Genomic DNA, 18,602 nt, shown 5'->3' on the forward strand with positions numbered 1-18,602 from the left:
AATAAGTATTCTTCAGAGAAGTGGATAAAGTTAAATGTAAACATTCCATCCATAACATCTATTTGTTAGCTAAAGTTTGGCTGTCCATTAGAATCACTTTTTCCAGTTAAACATCTCAAGAAACATGAATATGACTTTTTCAGAGCTGCTAAGTATGAGCAGGCCCAGAAATTAAACTAGTTTATAAATGTTCAGAAGTTCTGTAACAGAAATGTTACACTGGATCTATGGTTTCATTTATTTTGAGATTTTTTTCTCACTGGAAATATACTTAATAACGGTACTTTCACCATGTATTTAAGAGTCTCTGCTACTTTTAGTGGAACATTAAAGATACACAGGTCTGGGAGTAACCATCATTCACACAAATCAATATTTATTCCAGTGGTATCTGAAGTCACCTAACAGTTTCTACTGCAATAAAATATACAGATAAGCTTTAGGAAAATTTCTGTGTTATTTGGGTTATGATAAACTTTAAGAGTGACTCCATTGCAAAGTAGACAAGAAGGACTGCAGATTTTCTTGAGTAAAGCAAAAAACTAAACAAAGCATAACAGAATAAGCATTCCACCTTAAAAGAGTTTAACTGAGAAAAAGCATCTAGGAAGTTTCTTCTCCAGTATGAAATTCTTTAGATAGTTTTTACTTGTCTCATATCTCTTTATGACCTATGGTCAATCCAGCCCATGATGCACCTTGTTGTAACGACTTGTGACTTGGCCTCCCAATAATTTGCTCCAACAAATTATTCAACATTCGAACATTCAAATCATCCAACATTTGAACTCAAAATTTACAAAAAAAGAGAAGTTCTTTTACAGATATTGATCTTCAGCAAGTTTTTATTTGTTAAGAATTTTTCACCTTTTTTAATTTACTCTCATTACCAATATTTTTTTCAAATTTCCTGTAAAAGAGACATTCTTTAGTTGGTATGCTTTAAAATTTGTGCTTTTCAGTTTTACTATTGATATTTCATGATCTTTTATTTTATTGCCTTACAATATCAAAACAGCTTTCCACTTCACCATTTCTGTTGTGACATGGAATTTTTTAGTAGTTTAGATGAAATAATAACATCATTTTAATTATTGAAGGCCTTGTTATCTAATACAAAATGGAATTCTTTATCTTAATTTCCAGATTGAACCCCCCTTCCATTTCTGTCATAATGAAAGTGAGTAATCTCGCAGAGTAGTTAATTTCATACCATAAAAAAATACATTATCAGCCGCTATTAAGTCATCATAAAAGAAATTATGAACTTGAGGTTGAACTTTCTTGATTTATAACTGCCCCTTTTTGTCCTGATAAATGCATAAGAATATACATTTGTTGACATCAGTTTGTGTGTTTTGAAATTATAAAAGACAATGCATTGGAAAATATGCTACATGTGAAACTTTCATCATTTGGATATGATCCTTGCAAATGTAATTAAAAATAAAAGTGCTTACTCTAGCCATGTTTTTACTTTCTGTTTTCCCTGTTGGCATTTGAAAATATGTTCATGTTTCCTCTAATTATATTCAATGAAGTTTTTTTATGTGTCATCGTCATCAGACTTTGAATACTCCATAACAAAGTCAAAAACATTCATAATTTCAATTTGTCTTGTTTTAATCATGTGAGTCCTCTGTCATACAGTGAACTATGATTACTTAATTACTGTCTGTTTTTAATGCAGGTTGTGTCTTCACCTACACTAAAAAGTGTCCTTACTAAGAATTTAGATAGTTACTTCATAGTTGGAATTCCCAATTTCTGGTGACTTCTCTATGACTCATAAAATTATAATTTTACATTTTCTTTCTGAAAGTCAATGTATTATGTGTTTTTCTGATGTGTTTATTTCAGTATATCTTTATTTTGGCATTCGTTCAAAGCTTAAGTGTGGTAAGGCACTCCTTATTTCCATTATTTTTCGCTTCATCACTTACACATGACATTATTTCAATATGCAATTAATCTTTGTAGGGATGCTTTGGATTTTTTTTCCCTTTCCTACATGCACTGCATTTTCTCTTCTTAGGTATGCATAATATTGTTCATATTTTTCCCTGTGTTAGTATTTTCAGGACACAGAACTTTCTTCCAAGTCATATAAGTCAGTAAAAACATTCTGCTCACTGCAGTGACTTGCAGTTAGGTTTCTGCTGCATTTCTATGTTTTTTCCACTTTGTCTGTCATTAATTTTAATGAAATTTTATTCAGTGGTATATACATTTAATACCTTCTAAAGCCATGGCTTTTTCAACATTTTATATGCACATATTGGATTTTGATTTTTTTAACCAAAGATTTTTAGCCCTCTGTACAATTTATAAATCTGTACTCTTTGTTTAGCTATTGTTCTTATTATGCACTACTCATGTATAAATATTTATTTTATCTAATAAAAGAATTTTTTTTAATAAGCAAAAAGTTCACAATATACTATTTATATAATTTTAAGTTCTACTGAAATTATATTTCAATCTCATTTTGGCAACTGAACAAGCTATACTTTCTCTCCCAGCCTATGCAGAAAGAAGCCTCTTTACACTATCTGTATTTTCCTCTAGCTTTATCTTCTAATGTATCAGTAATCACAGTCTGTTGGCATTTTGCAATAGTTTCCTCTGACATTTACCTTAAAAGGAACATGGAGTTTATTCCACTTATTTGTTTGAATACTGATGACTTCTGCACAGAACAGAATGCATTTAAAAAAAGAATTGTTATTCAAATAATTTTGTTCATGTATTATAATTGGCTTTGTCATGTAATGCTGTCTACTTACTTTATATACACATGCACATTATACAAATTAACATGGATTCTGCACACATACTGACCTCTGTGCAGCAGGAATGATATTAAGAGACTGGAAAGAAAAATACCTAATAATTTAACATCAGCCCTTACTGTACAACAGTTGACCATTTCCACCCTATTGCTACCGCCCAGCCTGCAGACCCTGGTGAGGGTCAGGCACTTCAGGCATTCCTGAACAAGCTGGTGCTCAAGCGTACAGTGCATTTTCTGTCCCTTTGCAGCTCTCCAGTCCTCTGTTTGGCCTGTTAATGACTGTGACAATATTTCCTCCCTTTATAAAGATTGTATCTAAATGTTACTGATGTCCATGGGAATATTCAGCTGGACCATGATGAGCTTTACATCAGGACTATGTGCACTTCTGTTGTTTACCTGAAGCTTATACTTGACTGCTCTCATAGAACACTTTGAAATACTTTGTTGTAATTACTGACTGATAATTGGCAATTTCTGAGGGACACAATGGGAATACTAATTTACTTGGTCTCTAATATAACAGTGATCTTCTTTCAGATCAGTGAGATAGAATCATACCTCTGCAAAGACACTGCATATGATGTGATAATATTATTTGTATAATTTTCTTGTGTTCTAGTACTTCTTCTTCAAGGTTTCAGTATTTTATTCTATGCTCAATGAAAAAGCCTATTATTCGAGTTCATATACTTTTTTTACTGAACAATAAACTATGACTGTTTACATTATCCTGTTGTACCAGGAAATTGACAGGATTCAAATTCAGAAGTAAAATTATTTGGTTATTCTTATCTAAGGTGAAGTCAAAGGCAAAACTTGAGCTTAAAAAATGCAGGCTTGTATCTATGCAACTTGTTAATAGCTTCATATTAAAACTAGAATGGTTAAAACACCTCTTTTTTAAAACTTCACTGACTGCGTCTTCCTGATTATTGTCTTGTCCTTCAGATTTCTTAGTAGTACCAAAACAAAGCATGAATAAAAAATTCTCCACTCTCTATCCTTTCACAATCTCTGCCTTTGTTTTCCTCCAGTATTTTCAGTCTATGAACACAAACAAGGCTACTTAGGCCACATATCTTTTTTTATAAACCATTTTCTGTTAAAAATGAAGTAGATACATATTATTATTATTTTTTTCCTTTATTATTAGTACAGATTACAGACACTATAAGTATTTTCCATCAAGAAAGAGGGATTCTGTATGACAAATTTCAAGCTGCTTGTAATTGCCCTGTATATTTTTGTGTAGGTGTCCTAGAAATGGATTCCTTAAAAATTTGCAGTCTCGTAGGGTGAGAAACATTCACTTAAACCAGTGTATCCCTAGTGATCTAGGTAGTATTGTGCTGTTCTGTGAGAACTGGGTTCAGTAACTTTAATTTACAAAGGATAAGTTGACTTTCACTTAACTAATAGGTAGTATTTTCCATGTTGGGGGAATGCAGAAATATTAACCTTTATTTTACTTAATTATTATAATTTTTGCCAGGCAGTGACTATCAGTGGACATAAATATGATAGAAGAGTATATAACTCATCTGAACAATGGCTACCCTAAGAGCATGATAAGCTCTGGATATCCAGTGCTGTGGGTACATGTACTTAGGCTGGGTTGTTTTAGCCCAATTCTTGGCCTTTCCTGGAGTTCTCCTAATGATGGAGTACAGACAGTAATGATTCTTAATCTTAACCTTCTCAATATGTCATTGTTTTCATATCAATAAATTGTTAAGATAAACATGATGGTGACATTAATTCTTTTGGATAACAGATCAGTGAGACTTGGAGTAAGAAGAAGGATCTTTTCCTACACTTGTTGCACCAGTTTCATCTCCAGAATAAGGGAAAAGGATTTTTTTACTGATACATCACACTACAGTGGAGGTTGACATCCTCTTTTTCCTCGCTTTCTTCAGGTTGAGGATCACTCGATACCTCTGAACTCTCTACTTTCCTCTCTTCAAATCGGCAGGTCTCTCTGTCTCCATGAAACTCAACAGTTCTCTGACTCAAACCACAGCAGGAATACAATGAGGTTGGTTGCTCCAGAAGGCAGTGAGGCTAGATCCAAGGGAGTTGCACAGAGTATGAAAAGAGATAAATGTTGGAAATGGTACGATACTGCTGCCATTCTTTCAGATAATAATTTTTGTAAGTGGTTTCCTGTAAATAAAGTTTCTACTGGGATGTTGTGGTACTCCCGCTCACGACCAGATGCACTCTAAGAAATTATAATGTACGTGGCTCTCATGGCTCAGTACTTCAGCTGCTACCTTTGAATTACACTTATTTATTCTCATAAATGCACATAAATATAAATATATATATATCACTAAAATATAGGATATGTAAGTTTTTGCATTTAAATATTGAGTTTTTTACACTGAGTTTAAATTTCTTTTGCATGTACTTTTGTAGGACCGTAGTCAACAAAACAAATGAACATTGACAAATACTCATTAAATTCTCAGTGAGACAACCTACAAGTTTTAACATCCAGTAATGAATATTGCTGGAAGAGCATTAAGGTAAATCAATTCCTAGTTACAACTGTTTAACATATCATATGGTAACGTTCCATGTCTTGAAGAAAAAAAAAAACACTACAATACATACTGCCTTCAAATATGAACACCATTATATTTCAGGGCAAATAACAGTTCTCTATCTTTTAAAAGGGATTGGTGTTGCTGTTTGCCAACCACACCTGAGAAAGCAATTGCTTGTAAATTAAGGTGGTAACTTTGTTCTATGGCTACTTTCATATTTAAATCTTGAAATCTTCAATTGTCTTTTTTTTATAAATAGTATAAAAAATCTTGGATGCTCTGTGGTAATGATGAAAATCTCATTCTTCGTTCAGTGTGCCCTAGAATTAATGACTACTGACTACCTGCAAAAACCCAAAGAACACATCTATGTCTTCCTTGTCCTTGCTGTCCTTCAGATACTTGATAGTGGTTACTGGGTTGAAAATTTCTGTTTAAAGTAGGTGCTCACATCATTTGACCTGTCAGTTATCATGATACAGCTAAACTTCAGGACAGATTAAGTGAAGTAGGAATAAGAAGTCAACTTTTATTTGCATTGTAAAGGGACGTTTAAATTCAAGTCATTAGAGATATTGCTTTGTCTACCTTGGGGCTGATCATTTAGATAACCACACAGTAAGCCCGAAGATATTCCAAAAACTGCATTGTAGCTAAAAGATTCCAGATTTCCTGAATCTTTACTCTTTCAGATGAGAAACAGTGATAGAAGCTAAAAAGTCCATGTTGAAAATATTACTTGAATTTTCTGAAGGTACAAAAACGTACATGTGATGAGGTAGACAGTGTATGGCTATTTAAGTGCTTCACTGAAAGTTACCAACCAGTCATGCCATGTAATTGTATTAATGTGATTTAGTCAAAAGCTCCTCTTTCATGGAATTTTTCCCTCAAAAAGAAATTTATTGAATGGAGTGGATTTTTTTTCTATAATCTTGAAGGAATAAAATGTCACTGATTTGACAGAGGACCCTGGGAACTGCTGGCCAGTCAGCTTCACCGCTGTGCCTGGTATGATTATGAAACAGATCTTCCTGCTAAAATATAAGGAAGACAAAGAGATAATTAGGGACAGCCAACACGGCTTTACCAAGGGTGACTCCTGCCTGACTAATCTCGTGGCCTTCAATCATGGACTGACTGCATCAGTGGACAAGGACCTACAGAGGTCATGTACCTGGACTTCTGTAAGGCCTTTGAGGCCCCCACAATAGTCCTGCTGCTAAATTGGAGACATACAGGTTGGATAGTTGGACTGTTAGATGGATTGGCTGGATGGCCTCATCCAAAAATTTACTGTCAATGTCTCAATGTCCAAGTGGAAACCAGTAATCAGTGGTGTTCCTTAAGGCTCTCTAATGGGACCAATACTATTTTATGTCTTTATTAACCATATAGACAGTGAGATTAAATGCACACTCAGAAAGTTTTCAGATGAGACTAAGATGAGTGGTGCAGTTGATATACTTGAGGGAAGGGACACCATCCAGAGGGACCTTGACAGGTTTGAGGATTGTGCCTGTGCAAATCTCATGAGGTTCAGCAAGGCCAAGTCCAAGGTCCTGCACCTTGGTTGGGGCAATTCCCAGTATTACAGACTGTGGGATGAAAAGATTGAGAGTAGCCCCACCGAGAAGGACCTGGGAGCACTGGTAGATAAAAAACTTGATGTGAAACAATGACTTTAAACTAAAACAGGGAAAGGTTTAGATTGGACATAAGGAAGAAGTATTTTACAGCAAAGGTGTTGAGACACTGGAACAGGTTGTCCAGAGGAGTTGTGGAAGTTCTGTTACTGAAAGTGTTCAAGACTAGGTTGGATGGGGCATAGAGCAGCCTGATCTAGTGCAAGGTGTCCCTGTCCATGGCAGAGGGGTTGAACTAGATGTTCTTTAAAGTTGCCTTCCAACCCAAGCTATTCTATGATTCTGGACTGATAATGTAGACAGAATAGATGTTTTGCTGTGTTTTCCTCTGATATTTACCTCTCTGGGTTTGATGTGATAGAATAGAAACTTGAAACGACCTGCAGAGTCCTCCTCAACACAGAGCATGTAGACATCTTACCTTACCAGTTCCTGTCTAGAACTCAGTATGCCACTGGAGACCTTATAGTGCAAGTACATGCATGACTTTCATGACACAGATGCTGAGCAAATAAAATTAAAACAAAAATTTAAAAATCTATATTGATGTAATTATACATATAAAGATATAGCTATATTTACATAGATATATGTAGATACATGTGTGGATATATCTAGATCTCTAAATCTCTTTATGTCATCTCTGCCTCTAAAATTATATCAGTAGTGACACAGATACTGATATAGATATATGTATACGCTAATACATGTATACTTTCACCACAAGCAATGAAATTTCAGGGCTTTTTTTAATTACCTACTAAACTCATAGGCTGACTAGCATGAAATTTAATTAGTGCCAATTAACTAGAGGTGAAGGAAGCAGAAAATTAATGTGACTCATTTATTTTCCATTCTACTGCATTGTCCCCCTATTTATGTTCCTTAAAGCATTTTTTTTCAGATTTCAGTTTTCAGTCTGTACAAATTATTGATTCTGATGCTATTTGCACAGAAAGGGTATAGATAAATTATAACATTCATTTTGGTCCTATTTTTATTATAGCTACCCACAGTATTGCATTTTAAATTACCTCAAAACAAGTAATCCAGAATCTTCTCCTTGTTTACATAAATCTTTATGCTGCTTCAGCTTTGTTAATCTACTCTTCTTGGAAGCCTGCCTTCCTTCCTTCCCTCCTTCCTTTCTCCCTTCCTTCGTTCCTTCCAACTAGTCATACTTTGTACCAGGTTGGTAAGGTTTCTTCTAATAGCTCTCAGCACTTTACACGGGGTTACTCAATGCATGTAAATACAAAACTTTGTATTGTTTGGGACCACCACAAGTAGATCTCATGAAAGTTCTCAGTGACATACAATGCTACTCTTTCTAACTATCGGTACTTTCAGAAAAGTATCACTTTCTCCTGAGTTTATATACTTTATCTACCAGTTAAAAAGTAGTGAAATAGTTTTTAAATAGAAATTGAGATCCATTTTATGTCATGAGACCAGGAACTTTAATCCTCTATTGGTTAATCCTTAAGAGCCATTTTAGTTCTAATCAAAACTTAAACTATGAATATATGCTTCTCCTAGTGTGTTAGACACAAACTACACAGGAACTATTTGTTCTCATATGCGATTTTTAGGAAATCTTTTCTGTTTATTTGAAATCCTCATTTATATATTACTAGACATTACTGAGTGTATCTCTTGAGTAATCAAGGTAACTGTGGTCCTGTGTCTGTGTATAACTGCAGTTTACTATTTAATCAAATAAATGCTTTGCAAACATAATCTTTAAAGTAGTTAAAAATCTATTCAACCTGTAGGCTTCTAGTTTTGGGAGCTTTATGAACTAGAACCTCAACATATTTGGGAGAGAAAAAAACATTATGGGCCTTTATGTATTTGAGAAGTTTATTTTTTGTGGATCTATATTGTAGGGAGCTGTTAGGAAAATTTGCTCTGAAGTGTAAATGTGAGTTACATGAGTACAAATTCAAATGGTAAATAAATTATTATAATGAGTACCATTGTCAGAAGTGCTAAATCTTTCATTCTAGCAGTGCTAAGAGTTACGTTTCTGAATGTGCAACACTAGGTATATTCCTAAGGCATTATCTATTAAATTTAACCTTTCAGTATGGATGAACATATTTTATTTTAATTTTTGTTTCTTTTTATTTTTGGACAAAACTATCAAACTATAGTGCAGTCTAGCCACTTCCTAATTTACTCCCCATTTTGACTTCACTGATGTTATTTCCCCCTTTTTGAATGGAAGCTTCAGGGAAAGGTTCTTAACCAGTAGGGTTTTCTCGACCACTTGTAACTGAGAGCAGCTGTACCAACGTCTTTGAGAGTTTCTCATCTTTAATTGCCTTAAAAAGTGGTTAGAAGTACATTAAACGCATTATATACTTTTCTGATTTGAAAGTCCTTTTGTTTGCCGCATGGATGGTTTACCATCATGGGTAAATTTTTCAGAAGGACAATAACGGGAACAGCAGGCACTACCAGAAGCTTAGATTTTATCAAAATGTGACAAATGCTATTAAAACATTGCAAAATCATTACTTCAAGTGATACGTGAGTTCTCAGCCTCGATGTTGCTATTACTACTACTACTACTACTACTACTACTACTAAGCAAAGAACAATATCTTCGGTGTTATAGATAAAGTAATTCTATTTCCATTAAGGAAATTGAAGAGATTAGTTAATTTTATTTAGAATACAAGGAGTTTTACTTATTATCTTATCCCTAGAAAAGGTATAAATACAATCCAGAAAGCTGTCTTGGTAAGGACAGAAGTCATGTATAACAAAAATTTAAAATCACTAAGAGCAAGATCTGGTTTAATTTCTGGTATTCCATGGGATGCTATTAACAGAAAGGAATGAAGAGTCTACATTATTTTTTAAATATATTTCCGTTTTTTGAGCAAGTCTGAATTCTCATTAAGAGTGAAATTACCTTTTACATTTGGGAAGCAAACGTAAGGATTATCGCAAATCTTTCAGGAAATGGGAAAATGTTTTCTGTAACATAATATTTTTATGTTTACTCTGAGGGAAATAGAAATTTTCATCAGATAGAATCGTTACAAGAACACAGATTCCGCACTCATTTTTACTCTGGGTAAGGGAAATGCACAAAAGCAATTTCACTGGTTTCAGTGGGACTAGTCTTATTGCAAAATGTTAGTCATTCTAAATACGAGTTCCAGAATGTGGCACAAGTACAAACAGCTCTCCTGGCATGTAGTTTAAACAACTACAAGAATTTCCTTTTGAAATAAGTATGTTTTCCTGATTGTTTTTCTTTTACTACATAGGCAAAACGAGTTCCAGATTACCCACAACCAGCACCTATGTCTTAAAAATCATAAGAAAGAACTTTTTTGCAATAGTTTCTCACTGCAAAGCTTGATATTTAAATCCATTAATATAAAAAAAATTACAAAGAATAATTCAAACCATGTAAAAGTATTTTGATAAACAACAAAGTAAGCAGGCAAATTCATCCAGAAAACAGCACTGCAAACTTAAACAAAACCATTTTAATATATTCTTTTTTAAAATATTTTGTCATTCTTCTTAGAATTTGCATAAGTTATGCTTGGGTTTACGTTTCTATTTGTATATATATATGTATAAATGTGTATATATGTATATATATACATATATAAAAGTTCTGTTCATAAACTGGGGTTATTTTTATTTGTTAAAATCAGCTTTCAATAGTTTACTGATACTTTCCAATCATACAGAACTTATCACTGCTGGATTTCAAAATACTAATTTTAATTTCTACTGTAACTACTTTTTCTTTCAAACAGAAGTAATGGGATTAACTTCTCTTTTATCCTCAACTCACACCTTTTTCTCTTTGCCTCTTCATCATCTCCCTAGGAGCAAATATTGAATGATGGAATATAGAGGAAATAAAGAACAATTATTTTGGTAAGATCTTTAACTGAGGTTGTTAGATCACTATATTTTTTATATTTCCTTCATTGAACACTCTTTTACAACTCGATATTTTATTGAATTCTTTTTTAAGAGGTGCCAAAATATAAATGTCAAATTCTACACCACTGATTATCAATATTATAGGTCATAATTTTTTGAAAGAAATGGTTAAATCTAATTATTCATGTATATATTGCCAATAGGCCTGTATGTATTATTAATTTACTTCAACTGAACTATCAAAAATATGTAAATTGAGATAATCTCCTTATGACAGTTGTTGTGTAGTTTGTCTAAAAGGATGGAAAGGTCTACTGTTTCCATCCCCAAACATAAAAATATTATTCCCAGTCTTCTTTATTTCACAGAGTCTTTCTTGAGTATAATTTACAAAGATCATGTTTTGAATTTGGGCAAGTGGTTTAGAAGCTTTTCTTAACATCTTTATATACAATGGGAAAATGCTGTTAGTATTTTTTGGAAATTGGAATCACTAAGTATCAACATGCATGGTCTAAAACTGTAATATCCTTCCAGGCAGAGTTTCCATGAAGCTGGGGGTTATTTCCCTCAAATAGGGTTTTTGAGGACAAAGCAACTTGAATATTGTCCAGTACACAGAGAATTTTTACTTACATAAACCTCTCTAGTGTTTACATTTTCATATCAGGAGTTAACAAATATGAAAGCTATGTTTGTATGAGATAGCGAAACAGAATCTAAAATGATGTTGTCTTCATGTTGCTGTTACTCTTACTGTTAAACAGTGTGAAACTTAATTATAGACTTTTGCATTTTACTAACAACGGAATACATTGGCCATCACTTTAAGAATCCATTTTGCAGTCGCAGAAATGCATTTCCAGAGAAACATTCATGGTTGTTTATGGTATCAAATTTAAGTATCCAAGGAACATATGAATATTGATGTACTCATACAGAGAAATTGAAGGATTGTGAAAGGGGAGGCCCCATTCTACCCCTGACTCTGACACAGAGTTAGTCCACAACTGAGACCAAGTCAACTTTCTGTGCAATAATACCTGTGTATGGGATGAAGACAGTGCCACCCATGTCATTTTGTTATCTTTCCAAGATTGTGGATCAGAGATTATAAGTAGCATACTTAACTTCCTACCTTTTCTATAATAACTTTACATACTAGGCATTAAAAAATTATTTTCTTTCCAAAACATACTCATTTTAGAGCTTTCTTTTGAGCTGCACTATACATCCAGTATTTTTTCTTTCTCCTGAAGTTAATAACAACATTTTTCTGGGAGTAACCAAGGCTCAGTTTTGCTGGGATTTTGCACTGCAAACACATGATATGATCTGCTTAAGATATACCTCTCCAATCACGCTCAACAAGTAGTCCTTGATGCCACTGGGGTATTTTTATCATGATCAGTCACTGAAAGTCAGGAAAATAAGTCACCTTTTACCATTCAGAAATTTCACATGTGCTTAAAAGGCAAAAGGAGAAAGCTGTTAAAATGAGAATGACTGCTTTTATAAAAATCCTTTCTATTCATTTCCCTTTGCTTTATTTTCCTTCTCTTCCCACCCCCTTTAGCAAAATTTTGGATTTAGTCCTACAAATGACTTTTCATAAACTCTCTCACATGTGGAATGCAGTTAGCTTTCACTCAGGCATCCCTATTCATGTTCAAACATTAGTGCTTCTACAGATAACATTTGCATGTAACACCTGCTGCAAGCCTTAGAAATTCAGAAGACGTTCTGATATGAGTGGGAGATGCATTTTTCTCTAGATTTTTCCTCCAGTTGCCTTCTGCAGTTAAATAGCTCTGACTTCATGGAAGAAACACATAACATTATATATCTATAGTGTATTACTGTCTTATATCCCAGCCTATATAATCCAGTTTTCTTGTAAGCATAAGGTTTGTGCAGAAATTAGGAGAATTTTTAATCAGCGATCATTACTGAATTCTGATTTTCAGTAAGGTCTTCCTGTGACTGCAGAACAGTTTGCAAAATTGGGAAAAGATGGGCAAGGAGAAAGAAAGGGAGAACAGTTCTGTACTTCTGTTTCTCTCTGAAAATAGTTGTAAGAATCTGTGTGTTTGTGGCATCCTATAATAAATGAAAATTCTGAGGTAATGGTTGTTCCTTCATGTGTCATGTTATCATCAGTCAACAGGAGACACTAGTCTACCTTGTTTTATCTCCCAAAAAAACTTGTCTTCAGAGGAAATTGTCAGTCCTGTTACTTTCTGGCTCTACTTCTCAAACGCTTCTGCCAGTAGATTACTTGCAACCCATATTTTGCAAATTCAGAAACCATGTCCTGATGCCAGGGCATAAGTGACTGTCAGAATCAAGTTCTTTCTGCAGCATTGTGGGTGATGACATTTAAACTAGAGGATTTGAGTTATTACATTTTTTTTGGTGCATAAGTTGGGGACTGCAGTCATCCTTATTGGTTAATCCCATGATGAGAGGGCGTCTCTGCCAGCACCATGCAACTGCTGCTGGGATCAGCATCCTTGTGGAGGAATAGCTAGGTGAGGGTACAACACAGATCCCTGCACATGGGCTGCCGTCTGGAGGGAAGGACAGCCTTTTCAAAATGGTCACTTCTGCTGAAAAGCTTGCAAATGCTGAAAGCTTGAAGCACTTTTACTGTGGAGCTGTACAAAACATATGGCACAGCTGTTTCTCTCCACATTTTCTCTACAAACTGCATCACCAAACTGCTTTTCCTGTTTAGGTGAGAGGTACTGGTTGCATACAAAACATAATTTTCCACAATAATGGCTGTAAGACAACCTCTGAAATTAAATACTCTACTTCATTCACAGGATAAACATTAAAAACTTTGATTGCAGAAATCACCCCATCAATCTCAAAAAGACTTGGCAACAATTTTAGGTACAAGATTAGTACGTATTAGTAATACTAATACAGTTACATTTCTCCATTTAAAATTTATCTTGTTTATCTAACTTTAAAAAAAAAGAATTATTTCTGTCATAGATATTTGACTGTATAATGTGACCTTGTAAAAGTTTTATGTTTTTTAATAAAAAATCACATTAGCTATAAGCATATTTAATTCTGTCTTGAATTTACATTATTACATAGTGAAGTACAAATGACAGGGCAATGTATTTTACCTGTCAAATTGACATACAGATAGCAAAATGCTTTTTTTTTAAACTAACATAGTTCTTTAAATAGAGTTCTTAAAAATCATAGAAAAATAATAACACAAGCCTTATAAATATTTAATTAGTCCACTCAATTTTTTGAATAGAAATTAACATTTCAAATAGAGAAAATGACTTGGAAACAACAATTTTTAAAGATCTGTCATTAGCAATTCCTATCGCTACAGTCAATATTATTTATTAAACAACCCTTTTGATCATATCACTGAAACTATTACAAGTATCACACTTGCGTTTTTATCCATACTTATCCTTACCATGAGTAGCTAGTGTAACATTCAGCAATGAAATATAATCTTGCTGTAATTTCAGTAAAATACAAGTTTTATCACTGACTTTAATAAAAGCAAGACCGACACATTGATTGAAAATTTGTCTACTGAAAATGGAAATTATCTTAAGAAAATACCATTCTATTTTCTGACCTATGACTTAACTCTGTGACAAGGTGAGTAGCTACTGTATGTACATTACCTTACAACAGCAAAGTATATAAATTTCCTTTTAATTCATAAGCATCATTCTGTCTTTGAAGCTTATAGAGTGAAATTGAATGGATGTGACAGCGTGTTTCTTGCATGTGAGAAGAAAAGGTAAAATGTCATTCATCGGGCTGATTACTTCAGAATCAAGTGGTCAGTGTGACCTTTTTTGCTTTCTGTCTTGTTTTCTTGTGTGAATCTCTGATTATATATATTGGGTTGACAAGGTTGTTTGGAAGCACTTCTGGAAAACATCCTTGCACTTTAAGCCTGTTGACTTTGACTTACTGCTATGGATATCCAAAGGGACATCTCCCTCAGATCTCAGTCTTTCTGAACCCTGAGTTGCCACTTCTCCCTATAACGCATATTAAAAACACCCACTAATTTTGCTACTCCCACTAAAGAAAAACAAGCTAAAGAATTGGTACTTCATTCTTAGTAGCAGTAAAGACCTCTATTTTTTCATCCTAGATGTTTACTAGAAGAACAAATGTGAAAGAAAGAAAAAGAGGATAGTTTCTATCTGGACAGGTGAAAAAGCATCCTGCACAAAAGTTAGGCTGTATCATTACTGCTATATGGCAATAAAAACTGAGTAATGTCAAATAGTACTGCCAAATAGCATATGCATTGTTAGTTTTCTAATATGCACATCAGTTGTCATATATACAGCAACAGATGTTTAGATTTCAGCAATTTAGTGTGCAGGGAGGTGTTTCTGAATTGTATAAGAGAAATACAAAGTGTTCTGCTGATACTGCCCCTCCACACACACCCACCCTAAAAAGTGTCTGTAAGACATCTTTAACACACTCCTAAAGAAAGCATCTGCTCTTTTACTGTCAGGAATTCCCGTGCTAAAGAAAGTTAATCTACTCACCGAGTCTGTCAGCGTGAGCCTAGCTCTGTCCGTTCATTGCTGCTTCTCTACCTGCTTCCTCCCTTCTGCATGTTACCGTATCTCCAGCGCTGAATGCACTTGCATCTCTCTAGGGCTCTCTCTCTCCCAGCATCACTTTTAAGTCAGGCAGGCAGCGAGCAGAAGCAAAAGCGACTCTCTATCTGATTGGTTTCCATTCAGTACCCCTGATTAATAAGAACAGTCCCTCATAGGAAGAGGTGTTGCTGCCCCTCACAGAGATGTTACTGCTGATAGAGCCGCAGTGCTCAGCCTGAGAAGGTTTGGGGCTGTGGGGGACAGGACGACGGCTTTGTCAGCCAAACAGTGATTTGCAACTGAATGCAGTGGGAGGGTTCAAAGAGGAGGGCTTTGTTAAGGGCCCTCTTATTAACTGAGGCTTAAATACAGAGACTCATGCTATCACCTCAGTTTGGTCTGTTTTAATAATAGGAATAAAGGCATACCCATAACCTGTGCATTATGTGGAGAAAAAAATAATTTTAAATATCTACACTAACAATACAGTGCCATTTGTGTGCAATACACATTGGAGAATGCAAAATTATCATCTAACACTACTACAGTGACAAATGATTTTAAGGTGAAAGAAGGTAAGGTGTGTGAGTTTTCCCCCCGAACTCAGTAGGTTTACAGCTCTAGCATCACTTACAGCTATTGATAATGATGGGCTTGTCACTGTACCTGAAAGTGGATGTAATACAAAGTTGCAATTGATGTTTTGGGAATTGTGACTAATATTGTTCAAGTTACTGCCTGAAATACACAGTTTTACCAGCAACAGTAATGAGTTTCCTGCTTTCTGGTGCAGCCTGTTTGGGTACAAGTAATCACTGCTCCATATTACGATAGATGTTCAATATCACAAAATATTGTGGTTTGATTGAACTAGCATTTTCAAGTGAAGCATAACATGTCTCCTAATAAAATGAGAGAACTAAAGTATTTTAAGTTCTAGATTTGGATATACATATGTATATATATATATATGTATTTATTCATTTTTTTGTGGGTTTCTGGGTACTAATGACTATTTCAGTCAACAACATAAGATAAACATTTGAAATGGGACTCTCAGGAACTGGATGCTGTATTGACAAACCCTGAAGATAGTTTTCATCAAAAGTCCATTGCGGGCATCAATAGAATAACATGAAATGCTGCAAAGTGTAGTTTTCCGGTCTTGTTGCATAATTAATTTAGGACCAAAATTTCCTCTTAGATGAATCATGAGGCTAGTTCATAGTTATGAAATGTTATTAGGGCTGTGCTTTCAGTAGCTGGAGTGAAAGAAGATACCAGTTTATTCTGGTGGAGAAAGTGTACTGTTACAAAAGGAAGGTTTACATCAAACAGACAAGTGGGAAATCTAAGCAAACTATTTATTTTTTCTTTAGGTTCTTATTATTGCTTTAATACTGCCATTTAGGAGTTCAACAGACTAATATTCACTGTATACTGTTCTTAGCGAGAACCAATTCACCATTAGATCTGCTCTGAAATTATTAAGTGATTAATGCAATTCACATAGACATAAGTCAGAGCCTTTCATTGATTTCAATGGTAGTCAAATTTGGCTCTGAATGAACTAGATCTTCTCTATGAACGCTACACATCCATGAAAACAATGTTCGTATATCCATAACGGACTGCAGAATTTGGTCTAATATTTCTAAAATCAGAAACCAAATCTAGAGCCAGAAAAAAATCAATTAATGTACTTCGGGTAAAACACATAAAGCAAAGTTTTAATTACTAGTTTCATCGCAAAGTTGGTCCACTTTAGCAGTGGAACTACTGAAAAAAAAAAATACTTAGCATAATTTTTGTCTCAGTAGTTCTATGGGAGAACAAAAAGAAAAGTTACAGACAAGTGTATATCTCTGATGTCTTAAGGTCCCAGTGTAACCTTAAATCTTGTGGATCCTAAAAAGATATTTTCCTAATAGGAAGATGTTGGGATGATAAGAAGACCTGAGTAATGGCTCTACTTTTTTCATTGTATTGGCTTTTTTTGCTCTTTTGACTTCTGTTTGGGAACATTGTGGCTACTCTAATCAATAATACGAGATCATGCAGGTACAGAGGAATCCCTGAAACATGAGAGGAACAAAGTATCTTTTCACAATACTGTCTTGAGCTTATTCAGTGGCATCTGAGGAATGGGCCCCTGATTCGACTGTCATAGATCGGTTCATAACAGTCATAGGACACTCAGATAAATGGGAGTGGCCCTATTTTTCTTAATGCCATCTACAGGTTTGTGGTAAAACAAGCAACTTTATTTATATTAGACAACGTAATACCTGCTCTCTAACATGTATTTTTCATTGTGTTGTAAATATGGCACAGTGACTACTACAGAGAAAAAATATTGAAATTACGTGCATTCACCAAAAAAAAAGAAACATTTTTAACGCAAGTGGTGTCGTATGATGGGGGTAAAAAGTTTTGTAACATACACTGTAAATGGAATATACATCAAAAGTAGGACAAAAAGGAAAAAGTGTAGGTGGGACAGCAAATAGGGAGAGATGGGTGGAAATCTAAGCCTGTGCTCTAACATGCAGAAGGCTACTCCATACAGGGGAGGAATACAAAATACTCCTGCTGAAAAAGAGTGGGCAGCGGAAAGATATGGAAAAACAGAAAGTACACCAAAAGGATAAGGCAGGATTGCTGTTATTGCAAGACAGGTTGTACTTGAGTTTTATATTTCATATAAATATTATATTCATCTTTCTTTTTTTACATTCATAAAGATTTGTCTGCTAGCATCCATGGGAAACAGTGATTACAGATCCACTCTTCGTTGAAATTCCAAACATTTCCTTGTTTCACAGAGACTAAGATCACTCAGCAGTGCACAGAGTTGGGCTGGTTGCCATGTTAAATCATTCTGAGTTCAATCACAGTTTCCCATCATTTTTTCGTTTCCTGACATGTTTGTACTTAACCAGTTTAAGCAAAACTAAAAGCAAATAAAACTTCAGAAGGGGAAAGGAATAATCTATTTTTATCTCTAGGTTTTTCTACCTATATGTAGTCAGTAGATGATATCCAGAAATCTGCCAGTGGAACTGAT

The 18,602-nt window shown here is 34.5% G+C and overlaps 1 protein-coding gene across 1 annotated transcript in view; it reads right to left on the reverse strand.

The window, feature by feature from the left end:
• CDH9 (cadherin 9) overlaps positions 1–15,772 on the reverse strand; it is a 99,737-nt gene extending 83,965 nt beyond the window's left edge. The window contains exon 1 of the mRNA XM_027657496.1: positions 15,479–15,772. The gene's annotated coding sequence lies outside the window, so the exon portion shown is untranslated. The remainder of the gene's footprint in view (positions 1–15,478) is intronic.
• Positions 15,773–18,602: the final 2,830 nt, after the last annotated feature.

Source organism: Corapipo altera, unplaced genomic scaffold (genome assembly GCF_003945725.1).
Source record: "Corapipo altera isolate COAL_440 unplaced genomic scaffold, ASM394572v1 66, whole genome shotgun sequence".
NCBI classification, from domain to species: Eukaryota; Metazoa; Chordata; class Aves; order Passeriformes; family Pipridae; genus Corapipo; species Corapipo altera.